We start from the raw sequence: 27,555 nt of genomic DNA, 5'->3' as shown, positions 1-27,555 counted from the left end.
TTCCATGACATATGAGGATAAGCTGAAGGACCTGGGCATGTTTAAGACAAGATAACTGTCATGTCAAGAAGAGATTATATTTGTTCTGTTTGGTATTTGTGTCTAGTGGTAGCTATCTCGAGGGCAGGAGGGGGGGGAGAGAAAAAACTGGATAACTTTATTATATATGATAACTTTATTATATATTTAAAAGGAATAGCAAGTTGTACATAACTGATTTGCAGTTTCATGAGCAATCGCATTTTTTATTATAATATGTCATGGAAATGCTTATTTTATTCCATAAATTTAAAGTAAATAAAAACTGTTTAAAAAGATAAAAAGATTGTGTCTGGGTTGGATTAGATGAATACTAAAGCCTCTTCAAACTCTCAACTTCTGTGATTGTGTCATAATGAGGATCAAATATAACAGAAAAGATAGTTTAGTAATCCTAAGCCAAGTAAATAAGCTCTATTTGAGGGCCTGGGTTTGGGTGGAGTGATCAAGCTGAATTTGCTCCTGAAATTGGCAGCAAAGGGAGGTGGGGATAGAATAATTACATCCTCATTTTCCCAACAGGAAGAGTATTTTACCAACTACTTATCATTTCAACATTGGCTTTATCAACATTTCTTGGTTCTTAGGAAGGTGACCAAAGTCAGTAGACATCCTTTAGCTAGGGTTAACAATCAGACGGATGTGCACAGTCACTGATTATATCCTCTGGTTGGTTTTTATATTGTCATGCTTATTTTTCTTATTTTCTTTTCTTGTGCTCATGTATTCATCTTTGAATATCTGTTTTTACAACTGAATTTTTAAAATTTAATTTGTTTTAATGTGACCAAAGTTATCTACAATTCCTTCCTTCCCGAAGAAGCATGAAAGATTCAGGATTGAATATAGCTCACTCAACTTGGTTGACAATTCAAGCCAGTTTTCTCTCAGAATCCTGAGTCAATACCTAGGCAGTACAACATTCATTTACGTGAACTTTTAATATAATTAGGAAAAATTTAATGGTAAGGGAAGGAAGAAAAGCAAACACTATCATGAGAGTAAAAACTGTAACAAAAGATATGTCATATGGTGATTGTGAAAGACATTTTTCCTTTTTTTCCTTTTCTTTTTTTTTCTTTTTTTTGCTAGGCAATGGGATTAAGTGACTTACCCAGGGTCACACTGCTAGTAAGTATTATGTGTCTGAGGCTGGATTTGAACTCAGGTCATCCTGACTCCAAGGCTGGTGCTCTATCCACTGAGCCACCTAGCTGCCCCACAAACCCCGAAATGATAGTCAGAGTCAGCTGTCCTCCATTCACTTGGTTCAAAGTAGTGCCAAAATAACTAATCTACAAAACTTACAAAACTGTGATATGGGATAAAGAAAAGTGGTCATCAAAGTGTGAAATAATTGATGGCAAGAGATTCCTTTTACAACTTAATAGCAAAGAAAAACAATCACATTTAGGTAGTACTTCAAGGAATAGAAAGCATTTTCTGTCCCTCATTTGGTTTCCTCAGAAGAGGATGGATTGATAAAAAATGATCTCTATCTCCAAAGAGAACCAATAAACTGAGTGCAGATTGAAACATACTTTTCAAACTTTCTTTAGTTTTCTTGGGGGGGGGTATTTCTTTTTCTGTAACATGGCTAATATGGAAATGTGTTTTGCATGACTTCACATGTATAATTGATATCATACTGCTGGCCCTCTCAAGGGCTGGGCTAGGGACAGAATTTGGAACTCAAAATTTTACAAAATGAATGGTAAAAATGTTTTATTATATTTGGGAAATATTTAACTAATTAAATGAAAATATTTTTTAAAAGAAGGGGATGGAGGAAAAGACAAAAACCAGTGAGCTTACGCTATCATGGTTCCTAGAATACCTTCTCCCTCCAACCTCACCCCAACTCCTCCTGTTGAATTCTTACAAATTGCTGCAAGAACCAGTTTAAATGCCACCCCCTCAAGCCTTCTTGATCCTTTCAGTCACAAGTGATCTTCCCTTCTTAGGAACTTAGTAACACTGCTTGTTAATCTTTTATGCAGTTCTCAAGTTCTATTTTTTTTTTATTACTTATTTCTCAGTTTTTCATACCTCTAACCCAGGGGTGGGGAACCTGTGGCCTAGAAGCCACATGTGACCTTCTAGGTCCTCAGGTGCAGCCTTTTGACTGTCCAAGTTTTACAGAACAAATCCTTTTATTAAGGGGATTTGTTCTGTGATGTTTGGATTCAAAGGGCTGCACTTGAGGGCTTAGAGGCTGCAGGTTTCCCACCCCTGTTCTGTGTCCCAATACCCCTAATGAGTAAAATGAGGAGATTGGACAAGAGTGCCCCTTCTAACTCTAAATCAATGTTCCTAAATACTCAAATGGAATGTCGATTTCATCAATGTTTATGGTTCCACTTAAAGATGCAGGTCACAACCTAACCATGTCACACATTTTAGACAACTCTTTTCTATGCTTTCCTATAAGGGAGGCAGCTAAGTGACTCCTGGAGTGGACCTGGAGTTAGGAAGATGAGTTCAAATGTTGCCTCAGACAGTTGTAGCTGTATGATCTTGGGTAAATTACTTAATCTCTGTTTGCCTCAATTTCCTCAAGTGTAAAATGGGGACAGCACCTACCTTGTAGAATTGTTGTGAGGATAAAATGAGTTAATGTTTGTCAAGTGTTTAGCACAGTGCTTGGCACTTAGCAGGGGCTGTTATCATCAGCAGCAGCAGCAGCAGCTCACCATGAAGGGTCTACCCAACATAGTACAGATCTTCCTCATTTTCTTTTGACAAAATAATAACCGCTGGGCACATGTGATTATTGGCTGATTATCAGTCGTTCCTCACTCTCCATACAAGAATCCCATCTTCTTTAACTATCACACATTTCTTTGGTGACCTCCTTCACTCTGTGTCTCCTTCATGATTCCTTGTTGTAATGTGTCACAGCCTATTCAAGCTCACCATCCCCCTCTCCATTGCCCTTTGGGTCGTCCTCATGATGAAAGAATTTCAGTTCTTCAGCATGCGGTGTGCCCCATGACTCACAGTCATACAACAGCATCAGAAGGCCAATATTTAAAAAGATAGTCCTTTATTTCAAGGAGAAGCTTGAGATCATAAAAATAACCTTGCCATTTCCCAACGGCAATGAAATTCAGTCTCCACCTTTTGCTAGTTCAATGCCATGACCATCAGCATTTGTCCAATATATTTATACTGATGAGCCAACTCTTTAGATTGTCTAAGTGCTTTGTTGTTGCTGTTCAGTCATTTCAGTTGTGTCCAACTCTTTGTGACCCAATTTGGGGTTTTCTTAGAGCAGTTTGCCATTTCTTTCTCCAGCTCATTTTGCAGAAGAGGAAGCTAAGGCAAACAGGGTTAAGTGGCTTGCCCAGGGTCACAAAGCAATAAGTGTCTGAAGCTAGATTTGAAGTCAGGAAGATGAGTCTTTCTGACTCCAGGCCTGACATTCTATCTACTGCAGCACCTAGCTGTTTGTCCAATTGCTAATAGTATTATTCCCTGATTTACAGTGATAGGTTAAGTGATTTGACCAAAATCATATAGCTAATTAGTGGAAGAGGATCAGAAACAATGTAGGACAAAACATTTTGTCAAGTCTCAGGGAAAAAAAAACCAACAAACGTACATAGTCATTACAATGATATAAATGAAAAGACCACTAAAAGAAAGGCTGAACTATAAGTATTTGAAAAATCAACAATGGTCTTAGTGAATATATAATTAAACAAGCCTTTCTCCTCTAAGAAGGGGTGGGGAGTGGCAAGAGAGAGAGAGAGAGAGTCAATTAAGGCAGATTATTGTTAACGTTGTCAGATATGATTGTCTCTAGGTTTTTGGGTTTTTTCTCCTAAACTTTTTTTTTTTTTTACAAGGGAGAGTTCAATTGGGAAAGAAGGAGGGAGTACATTATATCTAGAAATGACTGATGGAAAATCAGAAAACAAAACAAAAATAAAACTTATTTTTAAAAAAACTCAGTTGAATTGGTAAACAAAAACTAAAACAAAAATTTTAAAAGGCAGATTAAATACTGAAATGTAAGCTGATTTATAAAAAACTGCTATCTTTCTATGACCAAGATGAACAATTTGGTTTTTCAGTCTTAAATTTAAAACTGCATGAGGACTGAAAAATTGTCATTAGGGTTAAATTTACCTGACTTTTGTTCATATGGCCCAGATCTGTAGCCTCATTTTATTTCTGGGCTTCTGTATTCAATGAGTTCCATTTCATATGAACAGAATTTCCAGGCTACTCTGAAAGTCAATTATTTTTCAGAGCAGTTGACAGCTTTCATCTCAGCTGGGGTCAAAAGTATGAAACAAAATCCCCTCTTTGGCAGCCAGAATCCCATGTGTTTTGCTTGCTGCTTCCTAACCACCTTGGGTTTTGGGAAGTTCTGGCCAGAACTATCCAGCAGAGACCTGGACAAGTGACTACCTCTTGGGAAAAATACATGACTCACATTTCTCTGTCTTTGTCTCTTTCTCTGTATTTCCACTTAATTTTTTTCTTCTCTGACAGTCATTGCCACTCAGTGTTACCAGCAAACATAGGTTAGAAGAACAGAAAATACACTGAGATTCCTCCAGGGAGCTTAGTCCAAGGCCACAACAAGCAAATGCTGGTTGCACAGATTTTGTTTTTCCAGTTGTAGAAACCATTGTTGGTTTCTGGAATGAGCAGTGACGAAGGCCTCAGAAAGCTAGAAAGTCAGATGCTTGACATTGTCACTGCTGCTGGGCCTGGAATGTGAACTCAGTGGGAGGGTGGCAGTGAAAAAGACAGTGCCAAGGCTTTGCATTTAAGGAAAAGCATTCAACGTTAAAGCAACTTAATACCGTATGTCTTTGGTAAAGGCTATCTCCTCGTTGAATTTTGGTCATAGCTCTTTGTTAGTGTGCTCATTCTCTAGGCACATGCCCAACCCAAGGACTAAACCTTGAAGTCAGAACTATGTGTTACTGCTTCTATTCAGCAATTAGTATCCTCCAAAAAGGACAGAGAGGGGGCAAAGAGAAAAAAACAGTAAGGAGAGAGGGAGTGCTTAGGATACTTCCCAGGCCTAGAATCCCTTGGTCTTCCCTCCAACTCCACCTTTTGAAACCTATCCTTCAGGACTCAGCCCAGTAGAACCAGGAGAACAAAGGTGACAATAATGCAAAGGAAACAACTCAGAAAGATTTAAGAACTCTGATCAATGGAACGACCAATCACAGTGCCAGAAAACAAATGATAAAGCATGTTTCGCACCTCTTGGCCAAGAAGAGATGGACCAGAAGTACAGACGAGACATACATTTTCAGAGATGGTCAAGCCAACGTGGTGAATTGGTTTGCTTGATTACACTTTGTTAGAAGAGAGGGCTTCTATTGGGGAAGTTGTAGGGGCAATGAGTAGGTTGTAATCCTGATTAAAAAAAAAAAAGTAAAAGCATCAATGAAACACTGCAAAATACATAGAAGAAAATGGAAGTTCAGATGGGGATATAGACAAGCAGGGAAGTATTGTTACTGTCATTTTAAATTTCACATATACTTTTAAAAAACTATATATAGTATTGCATAGTCTCATATACAATCCTTTTTTCTATTCTTTGTACTTGTTGATGTTTGTTAAATTCACACTAAGAAAAAATTTTTAAATCTTAACCTTAAATGCCACCTCCTCCATGAAGTCTTCACTAATCTTTCCATTTTCAAATGATCTTTCTCCCTCAGCACTGTTTATGCTTCTCTATGAGTCTATGTCCTATTTCACAGTAGTTATTTCTGTGCATATCATAATATCCCCACATTCCAGTTCAATAGTCCCCAGCTTTTTAGAAAGATGAGGAAAAACTTCCTAGACAATACTGATTCTTGGAAAGTTTCATAATCCAGCTTCCTGGAGAAACAAAATGGGACTTCCAGGCAGCTTCAGGCTTATGGTCGCCTCTCTAGCAACTTCAATTTCTAGAGTTCTGAGATCCAGCCTTCTAGTGAGAGGAGGAGTTCCTGGGCAGCTCCAGGAGACTATGTATATGAACCTATGAAATATTACACATGGTTTTTAAAAACATATATATTAAATTTAACATGATAGTAACAATATTCCCCTGCTCTCTGTAAATTCCTAGTTCCATGCTCCTTCCAACTCTTACTCCAATGCTCCTTTTCCAATGTTTACTCCAATTGCAAAGTGGAGATTTTCAAAAGTTATGCCAATGGAATATGAGTTCTGAGAGTTTGTACCCTTCTGAAAAAGCCTTTTAGTCAAATTCTGGCAACAGCCCATGGCTGCTTTCTGTAGACCAGACTAACTATATCAAGAGATTTGTCATCAGTAGGCTGTCCACTCAATGATCAATTTTCTTGGCCATGGCATCTATGAAGCAAAGAAAAATACAAAATGGTTCTCTTTCCCAAGTGGGTCACTCCTGAAGTAGTATTGGTAGAGTGGCAAACATGGTAGCATGATTTCAATGAATTACAGTTTTTACCTAAGATAAGACAGGAAATTAAATTTCTCTTTTCCTGCAGCTCCTCTATTGATTGAAAATACTAGATCTTCCCTGAAATTTTTATCTCTGTCAAGTAACTGCCACTGTGTCTGAAGCCACAGACTGGGGAATGTGTGTCACTGCTCCACAGCTGGCTTCCCCCTGAATTTTCCCAAACTGATAAGCTCTCAAACCCTGGATAGAGTATCTCCGATTGATCAAATAGTTTTTGATCCCACAGTCCCACAGTCAATGTGGGAAGAGGAAAGATAAATCCTGACTCCCACTCTCCACTCTGTACAACCACAAAGCTGTTCCCAGCATGCTGATTCTAATCCACTCTCAAACTGTTTATCTTTTAAGGGCAACCTGAGGACATGGCTAATATTTTGCCCAACCAACGATCAGGCTCCCTTTCAAATTCAATCAAGGAATTTTTTCATGCTTCAGTAAAGGGACCACCGCTGTGTAGCTACATATTTACAGTTAATAACCTTGTTCAATCTGTCTTTTTACTTTCTGTGATTACATTTTGGGCCCTCTAGGCTGGGGAGCTGGACCAACTCCCTGACAGAAGAGTAGATTTTTATTCAGTAAAAAAAGAACAACATTTAAGTGCTATATTTTAAGAGAATGAGCTCATCATCACTGGACCTGTTCCAGGAGAGGGTAGATAACAATGTGTCAGGGATATTAGAAAAGGGATTCCTTTACTGCATAGAAGTTTATGCTAGATGATCTCCAAGGTGACTTCCAATTCTATGATTCTTTTTTTTTTTTTAGGCAATTGGGGTTAAGTGACTTGCCCAAGGTCACACAGCTAGTAAGTGGCAACTGTTTGGTCTGAGGCCAGATTTGAACTCAGGTCCTCCTGACTTCAGGGCTGGTGCTCTATCCACTGCGCCACCTAGCTGCCCCTCTATGATTCTTTAATTAACACAATTCATCAAGAGAAACATCAGAGTTTCTGATAGCCTAAAATGAAAAACATGAATTTTTAAAAATACATGTGATTTTTTAAAACTTTTTTTATCAACTGGCAGTAAGTTTAATTTCAACACAAAAACAAGAAGAAAATTGTGGAGGAAGAAGGTCAAGAAAAATAAAAAGTACTAAAGAGGTCTTTATCATCTCATATTTATCTAAGCAGCTTATCTGTGAAGTAAAATGTCTTTAGCTGACATACCAAAGATAATCTGAAAGAGGAACACTTTGTAATAATGACCATTCACATTCTGATGTTTTAAGACCATTCAATGCAGGGACATAAATACAGAATAACAGATGAGTTTGCTCGTGGCATGGATATTCACCAGCAGTTCTTTAAAATAAGAAACCATAACTTGACTTCTTTAGTCTGCCAAAGAGAAAATTGTTTAAAATATAGTTCAGTGAAGAAGGTAATTGTTCTGTTGAAAATCTAAGCAAACATAATTACTGTTCAGTTTTATAACTGCTGAAATATAAATCTTGTAAATGAATGCATAACAGAGCTCTTGAAAAGATAATGAAATGCTAATTTGCATATCAGCATGAACTATAAACTGAAGGCAAACTCACCATGTCTTTTTGTCAATATCAAGACTTCTAGGTACTTCTGGAATTATTAAATAAGAACAATACCATTGTGCCTCACTTTAAAAAAAATACTCAATGTTCCCAAATCCAAACTTATAAACAGTCAAATTAACAGGAATTTTCCTTTCCATTAAGCAAGGAACATTCATGTTAAACCTAACCTGTCCTAATATTGGAAGAGGGACTGTGAAGAAATGTGATGCTTTTTAAAAATTCACCAGATTCTGACTTCTTTTCTTTGACCTTTCAGTATACTAGAAAGAACATTTTCCAAATTTCCCCAAGTAATCTGAAGATTTCCAAATTTCTCGTCCATACGTTCTTCAAAGGGTGAGGCTATGTCTGAAAATGTCTGTAACAGCATGCTGGCACATTTCAGGTGTTCAGTATAGCATATATTTGCTAGATCAACAGGCAAGATTTGTCCAATCCTGTGTTCTCCAGGCCGTAGACCACTTGGCCAGACCCATGGCCCCTGCCCAGGAGTTGGTATAGATTAATATCTTCTCTGCCCCATCTTTCAAACGTCTCTCACAAACCTGGAGCTAAATCACTTGGAAGGACTTGCCAATACCTGCACTCACTAGGATCTTTTATTACTGGATCAGTGGCTATTGAAGTCCAGGTGTGTATGCCTATCTGGTAGTAAATGGAACCATCAGATAACCAGAAAAAATGGCATTCCTTAGGAGCCAGGTGGGTCCTTATTGGCTGGAGACTACTGAGCCAGCAGAGGAGGCAGGGTTCTAGAGTCTGTACTAGAGGCCTCATTTCCTGGCATAGTTACCACCTATTTGCAAAGAGCATTAATACCAGAGGTATTAGTGCAGGTGAGCATGATTTCTAATATAATTTCCATTTAGCAATAGAAGCATCATATATATCTATCTTGCTAGAAGAGACCATCTTGCATCTCCCACCTCATAATAGGCAACTTTGGACAAAAAGTTATTGCATGACCCTGTGTCACCTAATCAGTAGCAACTAGGGCCCAGGAAGAGGCAAGTAATTGCTTTTCAAAGCAATATATTGAATGGCTGCCATCCTTTCGTGCCTGCCAAAGGCTACCCCTCTGTCTACCCTTTATTGATAGAGACCTCCAGAAACATGGGCCTTGAAGGGGAGAGAATGCTGGACAGCCTACTTTACATCTTTCAGGGCTGTAGCCTGTTCTGGAACCCACTTGAAAGACACTGACTTGTAACCACAAGTGTGACTTAGTGAATGGGGACCATTAGGATATCCAGGAGGTGAATATGGATTTTCCAAAATCTAAAGAGTCCAATATGTCCCTGGGCTTCCTCTTAAATTGTAGGGAACCAAGAGTCAGTAACTTATTCCAGTCTGTACCTGGAATCCGCTGGGCTTTCCCCCTCTGCTATATTCCACTGATTGAGTTGGCTGGACCTTGACATTTCTTAGGGTTAATTTCCTACCTCTTGTCTGCCATAGGGGCCACCATCTAATCTATTGCCTCTGTCACTGTGGCCTTATCTGGCCAGGTCAACATTATGTCACCAATATTGTGGGGTACACAAATACCCATAGGAAGGGAGGCTTCTTTCAGTTCTCTGGCTACCATAATGTGTCAATATGTAGGAGAGTTGTGGTAGCTCTGAGGAAGGACAGTGCTTCAATGACCCTCTTTTCTTTCTCTTCTACTTCTTTTTTTGGCAACTATATTGGTAACTCCCCTAGAAAAAACACAGTCTTTTATTAAAAAAAAAAAAGTCAAGCAGAACAGTTCCCCACATTGACCAGGTCCAAAAATGTATATCTCATTAAATACTTTGAATTCATCACCTCTCTGTCAGGAGGTGGGCAGAATGCTTTTTCACATTGATAATATATATAACATTGTTCCTATGGAGCTAAATAACTCCCTGCCACTGCTGTTTTTAAAGGCACCAATTAACGTCGCTAGTTAGGGTATGCCCATCATTTCTTCCTTTCTTTTATTCCTCCCTCACTGACTATACTGGATGCCCCAAAAGTCTTAGTGCAGTTCTAAGCTTTAAAACCTGAAATACTAAGAAAACTTTGTCCGCCACTATCTTGCAGTGATTTGACATCTCATATGAACATGCCACTGCTAACACAGCCTTCTATCAAGGGAAGAACATAATTTGTTCTCCTCTGCTGGCCCAGTGGGCTCCAATCCATAAGCACCCACCTGGCTCCTGAGTTTATCTGATAGTTCCATTTACTACCAGAGAGTTATACACAACTGGACTTCAATAGCCACTAATCTGGTAACAGAAGATACTCTAGTGAGTACAGGTATTTGCAGGTCCTTCCAGGTGACTAAGTTCCAGGCTGCATGGCTGTCGTGTGAGAGAGCTTTGAGGGATGGGGCAGAGAAGATGTTAATCTACATTAGCTCCTGGGCAGTGGTCATGGGTCTGGCCAAGCAGTCTGGAGCCTGGAGAACAGAGTAGATTGGACAAACCTTGCCTGGAAAGAGCCTTGGCCATCACCTAGCTCAATATTTCATTTTACAGACGAGCAAACTGAGGCCCAGAGAGAAGTGACTTCTCTGAAGTCACACAGGTAGAGATAACACTGGACCCCAGGTTGTTAGTTCTTACTGCCATCTTTGGTACATTGTTTTAAAATCTTAAGTTGGTTAAAATCTAAGTGTTCTTTCTAGTGCATAGACCATGCTGCCTCTCCAGGGTAGGCTGCAAAACATGAATGCAGCTTGCAACCAAAACAAGCCTCTGCTGTTTTTAGAGGCTCCAGAGGCCAAAGGGGTTCTTTTTTTTTTTTTTTTTGCTTTTTGGTGAGGCAATCGGGGTTAAGTGACTTGCCCAGGGTCACATAGCTAGTAAGTGTCTGAGGCCGGATTTGAACTCAGGTCCTCCTGACTCCAAGGCCAGAGTTCTATCTACTGTGCCATCTAGCTGACCCTCAAAGGGATTCTTAATGATAAATCCAAAAGTTGTAGGAAATGGTGCACTACCTACTCCTGTGTTCTATTCATTCAGCAAAAGCATATCTAGCACCTACCTCAGAGAGTTGTTGCAAAGACCAGAGATGTAAAGTACTTTGCAAAAACTTAAAGTGCTATATAAATACTAGCTATTATTATTAGCTAATTATCATTACACTGTAATCAGAGACCTCCAAGTCTTCATAAAACACTATAGTCATACACAACCACTCACCTAAACCCTTCTAATCTTCCAGAGTTACCTAGTTGCTAAAACCAATTGTTCAGATTGTTGAGGTTCTGTTCTGCATGGGAAAAGGGAAGACAGTAGTCCAAAAGGAGCAAGAGCTAAAACCACAGGCTTGAACCTCAGCCTTCCTCACTCCAAAGCTGGTCCTCTATCTATTATGTCATGCTATCTCTCCATAAAAGGCTGCTAGGTGGCAAAGTGGATAGAGTGCTGGGCCTGGAATCAGGAAGACTCATTTTCTGAGCTCAAATCTGCCTCAGACAACAACAAAAACTTCTCCATATAGTAGGCAGCAATGACAGTAATGGCTGACATTTATATGTTGCTTTCACATTTCCAAAATACTTTGTATACGTGATCTTTTCTGGTCCTCATAACAACCCTTTAATGTGGACACTCTGGAAATCCCTCCATTTTAAGATACGGAGACTTGGGCTCTGAGACATTGGTTTATCTGTGGTCACACAATTAGTAAATATCAGAGGAAGGATTCGAACCTAGGCCTCTCAGACTCTAAGCCCAGCACTTTTTCTCCACCTCCTGTAGACTGTCACTCCTTCTACTACACCGCATTGCCAGTATGATCATTCTTATTTTACATGTGGAGAACCTGAGGCTCTAAGAGGAAAAGTGACTTACCCAAAACCACACAGTTAGTAAGCAGAATTGTCAAGACTTGAACTCCAGTCTTTTGATCCCAAATCCAGGACTCTTTCTATTATACTTGACTATCTCTCTTACAGAGTTAGTGATCTGCATTGGTGAAGTCACACTAATGAAATCACAGAACCTTACAGTAGGTAATCAAGTAGGGATCCAGAGAAGAGAAAGCTCATATTGGCTAGGGTAGCTAAGAAAGGCTTCATGGAAAAGAAAGAACTGACCTGAAGGAAGTGCTAAGCATTCTGGGTTTTTTTTGTTTGTTTGGTTTGGCTAGGCTAGGTTAAGTGATTTGCCCAGGGTCACACAGATAGTAAATGTCAAGTGTCTGAGGCCAGATTTGAACTCAGGTCCTCCTGACTCCAGGGCCGGTGCTCTGTGCACTGTGCCACCTACCTGCCCCTAAGCATTCTGTTCGTGGGAAGAGAAGGAGAGAAGAGATCATTCCAGGTTTTTGGCAAGGGGTGGGGGGAGTAGAAAATGGAGGGCAATAAGGAGATCAGTTTAGGCAATCAATACTTATTAAGCTACTAGGACACACCCATCATTGTTCTAGTTGCTAGGGATCAGCCCCTGACACTCAAGGAATTTGCATTCTCTCAGGGGAGACATGTTCACCAAGCCTAGGAAAAATAAATGAAAGGTAATTTGGAGGTGGAAGGAGATAATAGCTAGGGAAGAAAGAAAGGATTCATGTAAAAGTAATAACAGTAAAAAATCAAGGTTGGATGGGCAAGGGGTGTGTGTGTGTGTGAGTGAGTGTGTGTGTGTGTGTGTGTGTGTGGCCAAAGTGGGGAGGGGGTGGTTTATGCACAAGACCAAAAATTTGGAACAAATCCATTCCAGTAATAAAGTCCCCAGAGGTTCTCATCAAGGGAGTGACATGGGAAAAGCAATGTTCTGTGAAGATTAATTGGATAGTGGTATGCCTGATTAGAGGGTGCAGGGAGAGTAGCACAGAAGAATCAATTAGGAAACTAGCGAAGTAATGTAGACAAGGGGTGACAAGGGATTAAACCAATGCAGTGGCAGTGGAAATAGACAGAAAAGGATGAGTTTGTGATACATTTTGGAAAGAAATGACAGTACACTTTGAACTGAATATTGAAGTGAAAGCTACGAAGAGTCAAGGATGCACAGATTTCAACTGGAAATTTTCAGCCTGCTAATTCCAAACTGCATACCTCCATCACCTTAAAATTCAAGGATAATGACAATAATAATTAATAATGATAATAAACAACTCACATTTTCATAGCTCTTTAAAGTTTCCAAAGCATTTTCCTCACAATAACACTGTCAAGTGCGCAGTATAAACATTATTATCATTTTATGGAGAAGAGCTAATTACTTAATGTGTCTGTATCACAGCCTCAGTCCTGTAAAACATCAGGATTATGTACTACTGAAGACATTGCTTCCACATTAGGAAAAAAATTGCTGAAAGATGAAACCTTGCACGTGTGCCGTAGGCCTTCAAATGGACTGCCTGATTCTGGGAAATGTTTAGCTTTCCATCATCTTAGCATTTTCATTTCTCCATAGAGTCACTTCAGACTCTCCCTAACTAAATAGTTCACTGACTCCTGGCTGAGCAGATGCTTTGTTCTTTGCTATATACAGTTCTACAGTTGAGCCAGAAGCCCAGAGATAGATGTCAAGGGGTGGAACACTGTCACAAAGACCACCCCTGCAAAAAGGTTGTAAGCTTGGACTCAGCAAGCTATACATCAAGCTTCTTTGGATAGTTGGGGGGAAAGACGAGTGATACATGCAGATGTTAAGAAATATGATTTTTTTGTTCAGCCAAAATCAATAATAATTAGACCTGAAACTAACAAGGGCATGAACTCTGCATCTCTTTACATTATATTCCTGATTTCTAATCAACAGCCAGAGAGTTCTCACCTAACACTAGAATTCCAGACATTAGGTAAAGGAATTATTGTTGGCTTACCAGGAATGGTACAAGAGAAGGTAAGGAAAGAATGCTGAATTGGTAGACCAGTCCTCCTGATGATAACGGGATAAATGAATCATTTTTGAAAATGTACTAAAACTTTCTATTGAGTTGACTGAAAAAAAAAACAAACAAACAAATACAGAGCATGGCCGGTCTAGAAGAGGCTGCCTAAACATTCAGAAATGATCTCTGGGATTCAGCAGATAAAGATCATGTAGTATATACACAGATTTTGAACATTTAGTAACCTAAAGAGGGTATGAAAATGTTTCTGAGTGTTCTTCCCACAGTTTCTCTTCATGTCTCTGGAGCTAGACAAAGAACATTTTGCCTTCTCCTATACCAAAGCACGTCCTGAGAGACCATCCACTGTTCACTGCCCTCAGGCCACTGTAGTTAACACTTCCTTTTCTATTGATGACTGGAGGTAGCCATTAAAGGGAAAGGCAATTTGTGATTTGCAACACATACTTTCTGAAAACCTTCCCTTGCAGGCCTTTCAGATACTCAATATTCTGAAAACAGATAGCACTGTCATGAAAGACAACATAGGATAGAAGTTATAGAGGGCAGGGATTGCTTTGTTTTGGTTTTTGCATTTGTAGCACCCTGGACAGTGCCCTACACCAAGCAGTCACTTAATAAATTCTAGTAAACTGAATTGTCATTTTCCAGATTCATAACCAATAATGGTTGTTACTGTCACTGTAATCACCCTCATCTTCAGCACTGGTACTCTCCAAAAGAAAATAAGAATGAACAGAACTGTAAAAAGGATTTTTGTAGTTATGGGGTAGGCTTAATGGCTTCAGAAATCCAAATTGCCTCAAACTGAGGTTCTGTGAATTTGCAATTCTGTGAATTTCTCAATGAAAATCAATAAAGGAATAGAAATTGTTTGCACATGAAATTTTGGGAAGTTTAAGTTCTATACAAAAGAAGACAACCCCACTAGGCCCCTCATAGGGGGAGAAAGATCCAAGACCACCGTTAGCCCCTGAGAGGAAGAATGATGGAGAAGAAGCCACTAACCTTTTAATGCCTTCTTTCTAATGCTCCCATTCCTATTTGTCCCTGTTCCCTACCTTTCTTCTAGGGACTTTGAACAGATCAGAGTACAGAATTTCATGTTGGTAGGGACTTTTCTAGTCCAATTATGCCTGAAAAAATCCCCTCTACAACATACCCAACAAATGGTCACCCAGTCTTTGCTTAAAGACTTCAAGTACTGGATAACCCATTATTTTTCCAAGGTAGCCCAATCCATTTTGTGATAGCTGTAATAATTTCCCCTTAAATCAAGCCCAAAAATACCTCTTTATAATTTTCACCCATTTCTCCTAGCTCTGGGGCCCTTTTCTTCATGGTAGTCTTTCCAAGTACTCAAAGGTAGCATACATATTATACCAAAATCTTCTCTTCTTTAGATTAAACATCCACAGTTCCTTCAAATTCTCAATGATCATAGTGTCCTTCAGTATCTTGGTTGCCCTTCTCTGGACATTCTCCAGTTTATCAAGGGCCTTCCTAAAATGTGCCCCAAGGAATGGAATTTGACCAGGACAGAGCACAAGGAGACCATCACCTCTTTATTTTTAGCCCCTATACTTCTTGATGTTACCTGAATCACTGGAGCTTCCTTGGCTTCCATATCATACCATTAACAACTTCTAGTGGGGGGAGCAGCTAGGTGGCGAAGTGGATAGAGCACTGGCCCTGAAGTCAGGAGGACCTGAGTTCAAATCTGGTCTCAGACCAAACACTTGACATTTACTAGCTTTGTGACCCTGGGCAAGTCACTTAACCCTAATTGCCTAAAAAACAAAAAACAAAAAACAACTTCTAGTAGAGAAGAAGGGAAATAAGCATTTATATAGCACCTACTATGTACCAGGCACTGTGTTAAGCACTTTACAACTACCTCATTTGATCTTTACAAAAACCCAAGAAGTTGGGTACCGTTATTAGTGGTTTGGTGACAGGTAGGTGGCACAATGGATAGAGTGCTGGGTCTGAAGTCAGGAAGACTCAAATTCCTGAGTTCAAACCTGGCCTCTGGGTGACCCTGGGCAAGTCACGTAACCTTGTTTGCCTCAGTTCCTCATCTGTAAAATGAGCTATAGAAAGAAATGTCAAACCACTCCAATATCTCTGCCAAGAAAACCCCAAATGGAGTTGGACATTTTACAGTTGAAGAGATTGAGTCAAACAGACGTTAAGTGACTTGCTCAGGGTCATACAACTATTAAGTGTCTAAAGTTGGATTTGTATTGAGGTCTTCCTAATTGAAGACCCAGCACTCTATCCACTGCACCACCCAGTTAAAAGTCCACTAAAATCCCCAGACTTTTTTTTTTCAGATGAACTACTATTTAATCATGCCTCTTGCAATTAGATGCCTGAATTTAGGGCTAGGTAGGGAAGGAAACTGGAGATGCTGAGCCCCTATGAGACACAAGGAAGAAGACCAGGAGAAGAGGGTTCTTGAAATCAGAACCCTGATCTACCAATAAGCTAAGAGCTATGAGGCTTTTTTGTGAAATATGTTGGCAATGACAAATGCTGGCTACCGTAATAGGCAAAAACAAAACAATCTCTTTCCTCAAAGACCTCATGTTCCTCTTGAAGGATACAGTATGTACACATGTAATGGATTTTTTTTTAACTTCTTTCCTCAATTCTTCATGCCAGAGAAGTGCAGCTTCCATATCCCACCTTTCCTAACCTAGATGTGGTGAGATGCAGCATATATATTATTATGCTGTAAGAAACTATGAATGTGAAGTGTACAAAGAAATGAGGGAAGATTTATTTGAATTGATGCAAAGTGAAGCAAGCAGAACCACAAAAAAAATACAGGACTAAAACATTGTAAATAGAAACAACAACAACAAAACAATCAAAACTGAATGCTGTTAAATTATGACCAAACCAGGCTCCCCCCAAAAACTATGAGAAGTTATCTCTTCCCATTTTTTTTTTTTTTGCAGATGTGGATGACTATGAGTGTGGATCACTGTATATGTAAGATGTGTTGTTTAGTTTTACTAAACTGTTTTCTTTTTCTCTTTTTCTCTTGCTCTTTGTTTTAAGGGATGGCTCTCTGGAAAGGGTAAGAGAGGGACAGATTAGAAAAAACAGAAGTAGGGGAAGGTAGGGAGGGAAAGAATTTAGAATTCAAAATTTTTAAAAAATGTTAAAATTTTTTACATGTAATTGGAAAAAAATTAAAAATAAAGATACAGAAGTAAAACAAAAAGTACCAATAAAATGTTTTTAAAATTAAAAATAAAGAAAATGTTTTGATGCTCGAGAAGGTTAGCTTACACTAGAGAAAAAAATTGAGATTAAAAATATTCAGACTGAAATAATATCATGTAAAGAATAATTGAAAGAGCTAGGTGTTTAGTTTGGAGAAAAAAAAGATTAAGGGGAGAAGAAATCATGATAGCTATCTTCAAAAATCCAAAAGATTATCAAGAAGAAGAAGATATTCTAGATAGTTCCAGAAGGCTGAACCAGATACAATAGGTAGATTACCAGGAGGCCTATTTGGGCTTAATATTAAAGGAAAAACTTTCTAATAATTTTGGCTGCTCAAAAATAGAATGTACCTACTTGTGAGATAGTGAATTATCTATAAGAGAATGCACTAGAATAGTGTACAACTCTGATCAATCAGGTGCTGCTTGAATGCTTTAGAAAAGATTACTGAGATAGAGAGATGGTTGGATACGGTGTCAAACTCAAACAGAAACTGGGGCTATCAACCTATTAATTGTTAATTAATTTATTAATATAATTTATTAATCTATTAACCTGTACATAAAGATCCCTAAAGGCTTCATATTAACTAAGAAAACCACATATTAACATTATCTATGTTTTATTGTATTTTTATTTCTTTTGTTAAATATTTCCCAATTATATTTTAATCTGGTTCAGGCCATACTTGGGAGTGTTGCAGGCCACAATACTGTCAAAGGACACTATATTTGAACCCTGTCAACCAAGGGACCTATAAAGTCCATTTTTATTCAATGAATTTATGATCTTATTGACAAATAATTAGCCCAAGCAACCTAAATGTAAGAGATATCATAAATATTTCCTTTGCTAATTGTTCTTCCCTTCTTTGGACTACAACCAGTGACCTATGCATAAACATTCATATATATGTAGATATTTGTACACTGAAACAAAACCCTGATTATCTAGCAGCCAGAAATCTATCTAAGGAAACAGACTTAGGTTAGTTTAAGGTTCCTTTGAATTAGAAAATTCCATGATTTTAAGTTTCTGGTACATTGGTAAACATGGAAATCAAAGAAGACTTAAAAAGCTCACAATATTGGCAACACGACTCACCTTCTTTTAGAGCTCAAAAGGAAAATAGCTGAAGGTAACAAGCAGGGTGAGTGGTCACTGATTCCAAAATAGGAGAAAATGTCTTGAATATTGCTGAAAAGTTATGCTGATAATCATAATTAATAATAGCTAGCATTTATAAGCAGCACTTTAAAGCTTGTAAGCTGCTTTACAAATATTATCTCATTTTATTCTCTAAAGAGCCTTGAGAAGTAGGTGCTATTATTTCCCCCATGTTATGTTTTGGATGAGGATACTGAGGCAGACAGCAGCCAAGTGACTTGCTCAAGGTCACAAGTGTCTGAGGCCTGATTTGGGCTCATGTCTTTCTGATTCCATGTCCAATGCTCTATCCATTGTGCCACCTAGCTACAAATAGCTGTCATTTACATTATGTTTAAAGGTTTATAAAGCACTTGACATGTATTTTTTCATTTAATACTTGCATGGCATGCTGTGGGTCACACAGTCAATATGTGGCAGAAATGGGACTTGAACTCAGATCTTCCTAACCCCTAGGTCAACTCTTATCCACATTGCTTCTCACATTAAAGTGAGATAAAGAAAGTGAAGATGATTTTATTGAAAGAAGACAATTAAGGAGTCTAAATTGACCTGTTTCTATGACAGCATTGTCTTAATTACATAGGCAGTGGTCAAATTAACCTCTTACTAAACATAATTTTCCTATGAGCAAAGACAAGGAAGTGGATTGAAAAAAAATCAGAATTTCCCAGCAAGGCAGCCTCATCTCTTTGCAAGATACTATTGGGAGAAAAGGACAGGAAGGGAAGGAGGTGAAGCCCACCCACACATTACTTAATCTAGCTATAAGTTAAATCCCAGAGATAGACTATGTCCTAGACTATTCTAAAAGCCCCCATTAGAAGATTATTCAAGGTCAAAAAATATTAATTAAATTCCACCATTTTTATTCTTACATGGAAATAAAAATGGAGGGAGGTAGGGTAGAAATCACTAATCACTATGCAATCATAAAAATAGAGCCTACTTTAAAGTATGGACTTTTTTAAAGTCTTAAACAGGTTATTCAGGTTAATCTCCTTCCCTCAGCAAGGATCCTCCCCTGTTTTAAATGTAATTGTTATTATATTTAGTGAATGTACCCGTATTAATTAACATGTTGGGAAACTGCCAATTTACACATTTTAAGGTGACCTGCTATCATGAATGTGTGAGAACAAGCTTTGAGCACAATTAATAAATGATATTGATGGTACCAGGGAAAGTCCACTTCAAATGCACATACAATCTTCATATTTAAAGAAATTTAAATTGCATTTTTTCCTTTGATTTATTTGAAACAAATGTTTATGTATAAATCATGAATATTTAAATAACAAGCTCATCTTTTTTAAGTTCACACACAATTACAGATGTTACATTTCACGTGGATGTTATATTATTTTAAATTCTAAATGGGAATATACTAAACTGTAGCAATTTTTATGAATGTATGGTCACTTTCATAGAGTTATGAGTTGGCAATGGTGAATGTTTAAAACAGCTCTCACCCCAGGAAGTCCTGGGATGCTGTATTTGTATGCTCCTTTTTCTAAATGCATATTCAATGTCTCCTCAGGTTTTATCTGAATTGATACTTTCAATGTGCTTAGCATCTTTAAATCAAAACACAAGTTTAAAATAATAATCACTAAGAATGGTTCTGGATTCTTGTTGTACATCTCCAGTATCTCCTCTGGCTGTGGTCTTCTATACAACAGGTTGTAAATATTTTCAGCAATTATGCATTCCACATTCAAAGCAATAAGGATAACAATAAACGCCTTTCCCTTTAACAGCAATAACAAAACCCTTTCTATTGTTCTTGTTTGTATATATGAATAAATGTGTTGATAGAGGTTTGTATGTCTGAATGTATATCTGTTGTCAGAGGTTACTATTTTTATAGTAAAATATGTATTTGAAAATACATATTTGGTGGCTTCAATTATTTTTGTGGCTAACACTATAACTTTCTTGTTCTTGTTCATAAATTTTTATTCTTCACAAAACGACTATGTTGTAGAACCATCAGTGGTTAAAAAATGAACAAGTGATAATTACACATAAGTACTCATACCATCATTTTCCTTCCTTACCATTAAGAGAATTACAAACTCACAGAAAGAATGGTGACTTTCATCTTTTCAGATTAACGTGCCAGTTAGTTAAGGAAGTTCAAAAGGAGAGAAGTGAAAATCTTAAAAATCCTTAAACTACAGTCTGGGCTAAGCTAATGCAGTGAAGTTAATAGGCGACAAAGTGATGGCTTGGATGGATCCTTGATCGCATCGGTGTGAAAGCTTCCTACACCAATATAGATCACAGCGGCTTCCCGACTTCTCAGCCAGTGTGACAAGATTAGACAAAGTAAAACTAGGCAAGAGCATTTCAAATGAAAAACCAGTCTAAAGAAAATTAATTCCATGAGGCTGGGCAGCCCGCTGAGAGCACTTTCCATTCCTGGGCTCCACCCCACTCCCAAACAATTATTTTCTCTGCAGCAATCAGCGCTTCCACTCAGAATTGATAACTGCAAGGTACCAGAACAACCACAAAAAACCCACAGCACCTGCTCCCATCTCCTCCTAGGCTTACACTCCATTTAGCTGTTCTGCATGTCTTTGAAATAGCCCTCCAACATCAGTGCTCCAAGTCTTCATTACTTCGTCAGCACCCATTGGGGAGGTTCAGATACCGTACCTGGACATCGGCGCTGCTCAGTCAGAAGATACTCCTCCTTGTCGGACTCCCAGGCCTGGAAGCGTCATTCATCGCAGCATCTGCTCCTCTCCTTCCCCGTCATCATCTCCTTGTACAACCTCGCACACAGATTCCGTCAAGAATTCGAAGTTAGCAACCCATCAGTGCGAAGCGCTTCATTCCTCTTCCCCACCGTTCCCTCTGGACTGAAGGCTGTTGCAAAGCAGCTTCAGGTTCCCAGGGTAGTTTTCCTGCGGTGCTGAGGCAGCGGCGGCTGCTCTCTTTGCCTCAGGCAGAGGGAGCAGGAGCAGCCGCGACGGTGGCGGCAGCAGTTGCAGCACGGGCACCGCCCGCCTACCCCAGCGCTGGCCACACCAGCTTGGACAACTGGGGGGAGCTCAGGCGCGCTGAAGGATGTGGCTCGCCCCCTGGGCCCCTTGGCCGCGGAAGCTTTGGCAGGTGCCGGTCTGCGCGCGCGTGATGCAGCCTGGACCACTGTTACCAGGACAACGCGCACGCCGCGCCTCTCCCTCCTCCCTCCCTCCCCCTTAAGCACACGCCCAGTCATAGATGCACTGTCTCAAACCCCAGAAAAACGGATGCAACACACCTGAAGGCGTGCACTGTCCTGCACAATAGCTGCTATCATCTCCAGCTCTGGTAGAAATCATCAACCATCAAACCAATACTATAATTGCTTCTGGAAAAGGTGTTTCTGATGAAAAATGCTATCCAGCTCCAGAAAGAGAACTGATGAACTCTGAATGCAGACTGAAGTACATTTTTCTCACTTTATTTTTCTTGCAGTGTGTGTGTGTGTGTGAGATGGCTAATATGAAAATACATTTTGCCTGATTTTCTATGTACAGTTGACATATTGCTTGCCTTCTTAGTGGGTGAGGAAAGGGTTACATTACAGGGAGGAAGAGAATTTGGAACTCAAATTTTTACAAAACTGTTAAAAATAAATAATAATTTTTATTTTTTATTAATTTATTTTAATTTATCAACAATCACTTCCATAAGCTTTTGAGTTTTAAATTTTTCTCCCCTTCCCTTCCCACCTCCCTCCCCAAGACAAATCTGATATAGGCTATACATATACATTCCTATTAAATTTTCACATTAGTGATGTTGTAAGAAAGAATTAGAACCAATAGGAGGAACCACAAGAAAGAGAAAACAAAACAAAACAGAAGAAAAAAAGTAGTAAATAGTATGCTTCAATCTGCATTCAAACTCCATAGTTCTTTCTTTGGATGTGGATAGCATTTTCCATCATGAGGCCTTTGGAGATGACTTAGATTCTTGCATTGCTGAGAAGGGCTAAGTCTATCAATGTTAGTCATCACATAATATGGCTGTTACTGTGTACAATCTTCTCCTGGTTCTGCTCACTTCACCCAGCGTCAGACCATACAAGTCCTTCCAGGTTTTTCTGAAGTCTGCCTGCTCATTATTTCTTATAGCACAATAGTATTCCATTACATTCATATACCACAACTTGTTCAGCCATTCCCCAATCGAGGGGCATCCAAAAATTGAATTTAAAAAAATAATAGGGAGCAGCTAGGTGGTGCAGTGGAAAGAGTACCGGCCCTGGAATCAGGAGGACCTGAGTTCAAATCCAGTCTCAGACACTTGACACTTACTAGCTGTGTGACCCTGGGCAAGTCACTTGACCCCATCTCCCAGCCAAAAATAAATAAATAATATAAAAAGATTTTAAATAATTTTAAAAAGAAAGACAAGGTGTGTCAAATGGCTGTTCTATGGTTCAACCCACCATCCCTGTGACTCCTCAGACCAAAACTCCCTTCCCTGGCCACCATTCCTCTCTGTACTGTCTTTCTATTTGAATCTAATAAGCTCCTTGAGGGCAGTTTTTGTTTTGTTTTGTTTTTGCTTCAGTATTCCTAGCAGCTGAGCACTGTGCTTGTCATCTAATAAGCAGGTAAATATTTTCATTCATTCATACACACACAAAACACACAGATATTTAACACAAACACACAACCATCCTAAAAATGGAAGCACACACACATAATACACACAAGGTATTAGGCAGGCAGGGGTGGCGGGAACACTTGCTCTGGAGCTTGTATGTGAGTGGGGAAGTGGGAGGGGGGCAGGGGATTAAATGGGCTGAGGAGAAGGAAGCTGGTAGCCTCTCCTGCCTCCCCAGGTGAGTTCATTTGTACAGTGCTGTACCTGTCTCATCTGCTCCCATACTAATGAGGTGGCTGTGGGCACACCACAAGACACTGGAGGATAAAAGGAGGATCTAATGCTGTGTGTGATTTGCCAACAAGACGGGAAATAAAGGATACCAGTGCTGTATAGGAAAGAGTACTGGATTTAGAGGAGAATGACCTGGGTTTGAATTTCACTTGTGACCTTGACAAAATAACTTTCTGTCTGGGACTTTCATAATTGTTTAATTGGGGAGGGGGGTAGGTTAAATGATCTCTATGGTCCCTTCCAGTTCTCCATTCTAGGATTCTATGCCTTGGGCCAGGCCTTAGAGACTCCCACTTAGATGGGAGAGAACCTAGAACCAGAGGTCAGTTCTCTTTAGGCTCATTTCTAAATCCCTGTCTGTATAAAATTGTCTGTCCTAGATGGACACAGATTTTTAACATTATACTAAGTGGCACTGAGCAAGAGATCCAGATCACAAGTTAAAGGAGTGACTAAATATTTATTGGTCAAGGGTAAAAATCATTACAATGATTTAGTAGGGGAAAGTGGTAGACAGAAATCCTCCCACTGCAAAATGGTGCTATTTTCCTTCCCATTTCTATGCTTCCCATTGTACTGTGAAAGGTTCAAAGTACACAAACATTTTTAACATCACGGGATAGTAGAAAGAGACAGAGAAGGTAATGGCCCTTGCTTTTTTTTAGATGTAAGGGCATTTATTAACTGTGTGACCCTGGTCAAGTCGCTTAACCTTTCTTAGCCTCAGTTTCTTCATCCGTACAATGGGAATACTAAAAGCAACTATCTCCCAGAGTTGTTATGAGGTTCAAGTGTGATAATGTATGCAAAGCAATTTGCAAATTTTAAAGCACTACGTAAATGCTAGCTACTACCACTTGGGATGAAATATTTATGAAATGGCTTGTATACTTTCCTGTCTTCTTAAATATGGATACCTAACTTATGATGTGATTTGGGCCGTAAATGCAGGAGCCCTTCCTTCCCACTCCCACCTCCCTACCCTTCACATAAGCTCCTCAAGGACAGGGTATCTAATTTGTTTGTGTACATTCACTGCCCAGCAACGTGCCTTGGGCATGGTGGGTGCTTAATACCCACCATGTATTTATTGAATTCAATTTTCATTACTCAAAGTAATCATTATGAATATACAGTTCTGTGCATACCTTTTCTGTGAAGTTAGCTTTTCATTGTCTCTCTGTAACTGCTGAAATAGCTGAAAAATTCTCAGTCTGGCACTTGAAGCCCACCACAATCTACCCACTTTTCCAGAGATCCTCTTCATACCCAGCTAAGCTGGCATATTATTTGTTCTTGGAAGATCTAATAGCTCCCTGTAATAGCTCACTTCCACCTGCCCCCTTCTGGTTTGCTGCTTCTCAGTCTCTTGGGCTGAGAAAACAGAGTTGTTATGCTGTGGATCCTGGATCAAATTCAAATGATTTTCTTATTCGCTTAACCCCAATGTTGTTTTACTTTGAATGCTTGGGAAGTTCGGAAGCTGAGCAAAATTCCAGACGAGGGATTTTGAATACTCCCTTAAGGTTGAAGGGAACCCCTAGGGACCATTCCTAAGATATGTACTGCTTTATCTGGTTATGTTTCCCTAACAAATAAGGGACCAGTGGGGATAGGAAGGATGAGGAAGGGGGTGGGAGTGGGGAGAACTTCCTTATATGAAATGCATTTACAACTAGGATGAGATAATGTAAGTGAAAGTATATAAAGCTGCAATAATACCATCAGGGCTATCTCAGCTTGAAACCTCAGTTCTGAATGGGAGGGAGAGGGGGAATCTAAACACTGCCACACCCCCCCCCCCCCACTTGTTTTGTAGTCAAGTGATAACTACAGAGGCAGCTAGATGGCTCAGTGGATAGAGCACCACACCTGGAGTCAGGAAGACCTAAGTTCAAATCTGCCCTCAGACACCTACTAGCTGTGTGACCCTGAGAAAGCTACTTAACCCTGTTTGCCTTAGTTTCCTCATCTGGAAAATGAGCTGGAGAAGGAAATGGCAAACCAAGAAAACCCCACAGACAGTATGATCCATGGAGTCACAAAGAGCTGGGCATGACTGAACAACCACAACAGTGATTGCTATAAGATTCATACTATATCTCCAACTGATCAACCATATGTTAAGGTTAAGAGTAAGTAAAGCTCAAAGAAAAGATCAAAGAAACAAGTCTGGCTTTACTATGAAGGCTTTGTAAGAATTTGGGGCAGCTAGATGGTGCAGTATATAAAGCTCCAGCCTTGAAGTCAGAAGGACCCGAGTTCAAATCCGACCTCAGACACTTGACACTTACTAGCTGTGTAACCCTGGGCAAACCACTTCAACCCAACTGCCTCACCAAAAAAAAAAAAAAAATAAGAATTTAATTCAACAAACATTTACTAAGAGCTACTAAGTTCAGTATAAGGTACCTGGGGACACAAAGATAAAAAAGATGTTTGTCCTTAAGCTTATTTTCCACAAAGGAGGGGGGAAAGAAAGAAAATAAAAGATAACACAAGATAATTTGACGAAGAAGGGAGCACAATTGGTAGAATCTGGAAAAGGTTTCTGGAGGGAGTATCATGGGAGCTAATTCCCAAAGGAAGCTAAGGATCTTAAGTGGTAGAGGTGAGGAGGAAACACTTTCTAGGAACAGAGGAAGACCTGTTTAAAGGCATGGAGAAGGGAGATGGGAGGTGAGTATTATATCTTCCAGGAGCAAGTAATATGCCAGCTTACCTGGGTATGAAGAGGATCTCTGGAAAGCTGGGTAGATTGTGGTGGGCTTCAAATGCCAGGCTGAGAAATTTTCTTTTTTTGTAGAGGTAATAACCCCTGACTAGTTTTGGCACTCAGAAAACTTTCCTTACATTTTCCCTTACTTTTGAGGTTTGGGGATTTTCTTTACAGAGTTTTCTATCAGAAATCTGGCCTTTGAATAAGTAGGTTGCCACTCTACTAGTTAGTATTACATGAAATTAAGGTATGCTCTTTTAAGAACATTATTCTTGGGGCAGCTAGGTGGCACAGTGGATAGAGCACTGGCCCTGGAGTCAGGAAGACCTGAGTTCAAATGCAGCCTCAGACACATAACACTTGCTAGCTATGTGACTCCAGGTAAGTCACTTAACCCCAACTGCTTCAACAACAAAAAAAGAAAAGAAAAAGAACATTATTCTCCCAGCTATGCACCTGACTTCTTTCAGGACTTGAAAAATCATGTCTCAGTTGCTGTCTCATCCTAGAACTTGCCTCAGCACCTGACACCTCCCCAACCTGGAATATCCAACTACCCCTGTGGCCTTCTCACCCTGGAATATCTTTGCACCATACTGGCCCTTTTTTTCTATTGGTGAGTTCCTCCTGAGGCTTCTATTCTGGCTTGTTCCAACCCTTGCTCCTGGCTTCTTTCCAGACTTCAAAACCATGCCCCATGCCAGGTACACACCTGTCTTTTCATGTGTTGTCCTCCCTTAGTAGAATGAAAGCTGCTTGAAGGCAGGAACTATCTTCCTCTTTGCTTGTATTTGTATCCCCAACACTTAGCAGAGTGCCTAACACATAGCAGATGCTCAATAAATCCTTGTTTCCTTCCTTTTTTATCCTTCTTTCCTTTAAGACCTGGTCCTATAGAATGGAAAGATGTTACTGGAAAAAAAATCTTTGCTGCAAGTTTCTCTGGCAAAGGTTTTATTCCAAGATATTTAAGGAACTGAGAAATTTATATGACGAGACTAAGAGAAATAATTATTTCTCTCATATTAATAACCAATTATTGAATTAGGACTGAGGGTTTTCCCCTTTTCTACTTCCTCATTCAGAAATCAGCCCCTGTAGTTTACTCAGGTAACCTTTGAAGTACAGGGCTGATGATAAGAGAGAAACTCAGATCTGTTCAAAAGGTAAAAAATTTTAGTTTAGGTGAATTGATAGGGCCATTGTGTTTTATTCAGACGGCTCTGGGAAAAAGTGGATTCTCCCTTTTGTTCAGATTTCCCTAGACACAGTAATAAGGGTATAGATAAGTCTCTTTGACCAAGACTGAGCAATTGGAGTCACATCCCCCAGAACCTCATTAGAACAAGCCCACCTCTCACTATAATATTCTTTCCCTCATTACTTGTTAACCAGAGTTGATTGAAATCCTCAGGAGGATAGACTCTTCCAAGGGCATAAGTGTTGAGTGAGTTCTATGAGGGGTCTTTGGCATTTGAGAGTGCCACTGACGTTTTTATTACTTAGTATTGTTAGCATGATTAATAAAATGATTAATTACCCAGAAACCATGTCTCTTGAAGTTTTCATACATCAGAATATAGAAAAATGGTGAAAGGATATGAACAGGCAGTTTTCT

At 39.4% G+C, this 27,555-nt stretch overlaps 1 protein-coding gene across 2 annotated transcripts in view; it reads right to left on the bottom strand.

Moving 5' to 3' along the window:
- Positions 1–21,113, bottom strand: part of KIAA0319 (KIAA0319 ortholog) — a 116,857-nt gene extending 95,744 nt beyond the window's left edge. For both annotated transcript variants that reach the window (XM_027862468.1, XM_027862536.1), the window contains exon 1: positions 20,978–21,113. The gene's annotated coding sequence lies outside the window, so the exon portion shown is untranslated. The remainder of the gene's footprint in view (positions 1–20,977) is intronic.
- Positions 21,114–27,555: the final 6,442 nt, after the last annotated feature.

The sequence above is a fragment of the Vombatus ursinus genome, unplaced genomic scaffold (assembly GCF_900497805.2).
Source record: "Vombatus ursinus unplaced genomic scaffold, bare-nosed wombat genome assembly UNPS02000577.1, whole genome shotgun sequence".
Lineage (NCBI taxonomy): Eukaryota > Metazoa > Chordata > Mammalia > Diprotodontia > Vombatidae > Vombatus > Vombatus ursinus.
This window is presented reverse-complemented; position numbering and strand designations above follow the sequence as displayed.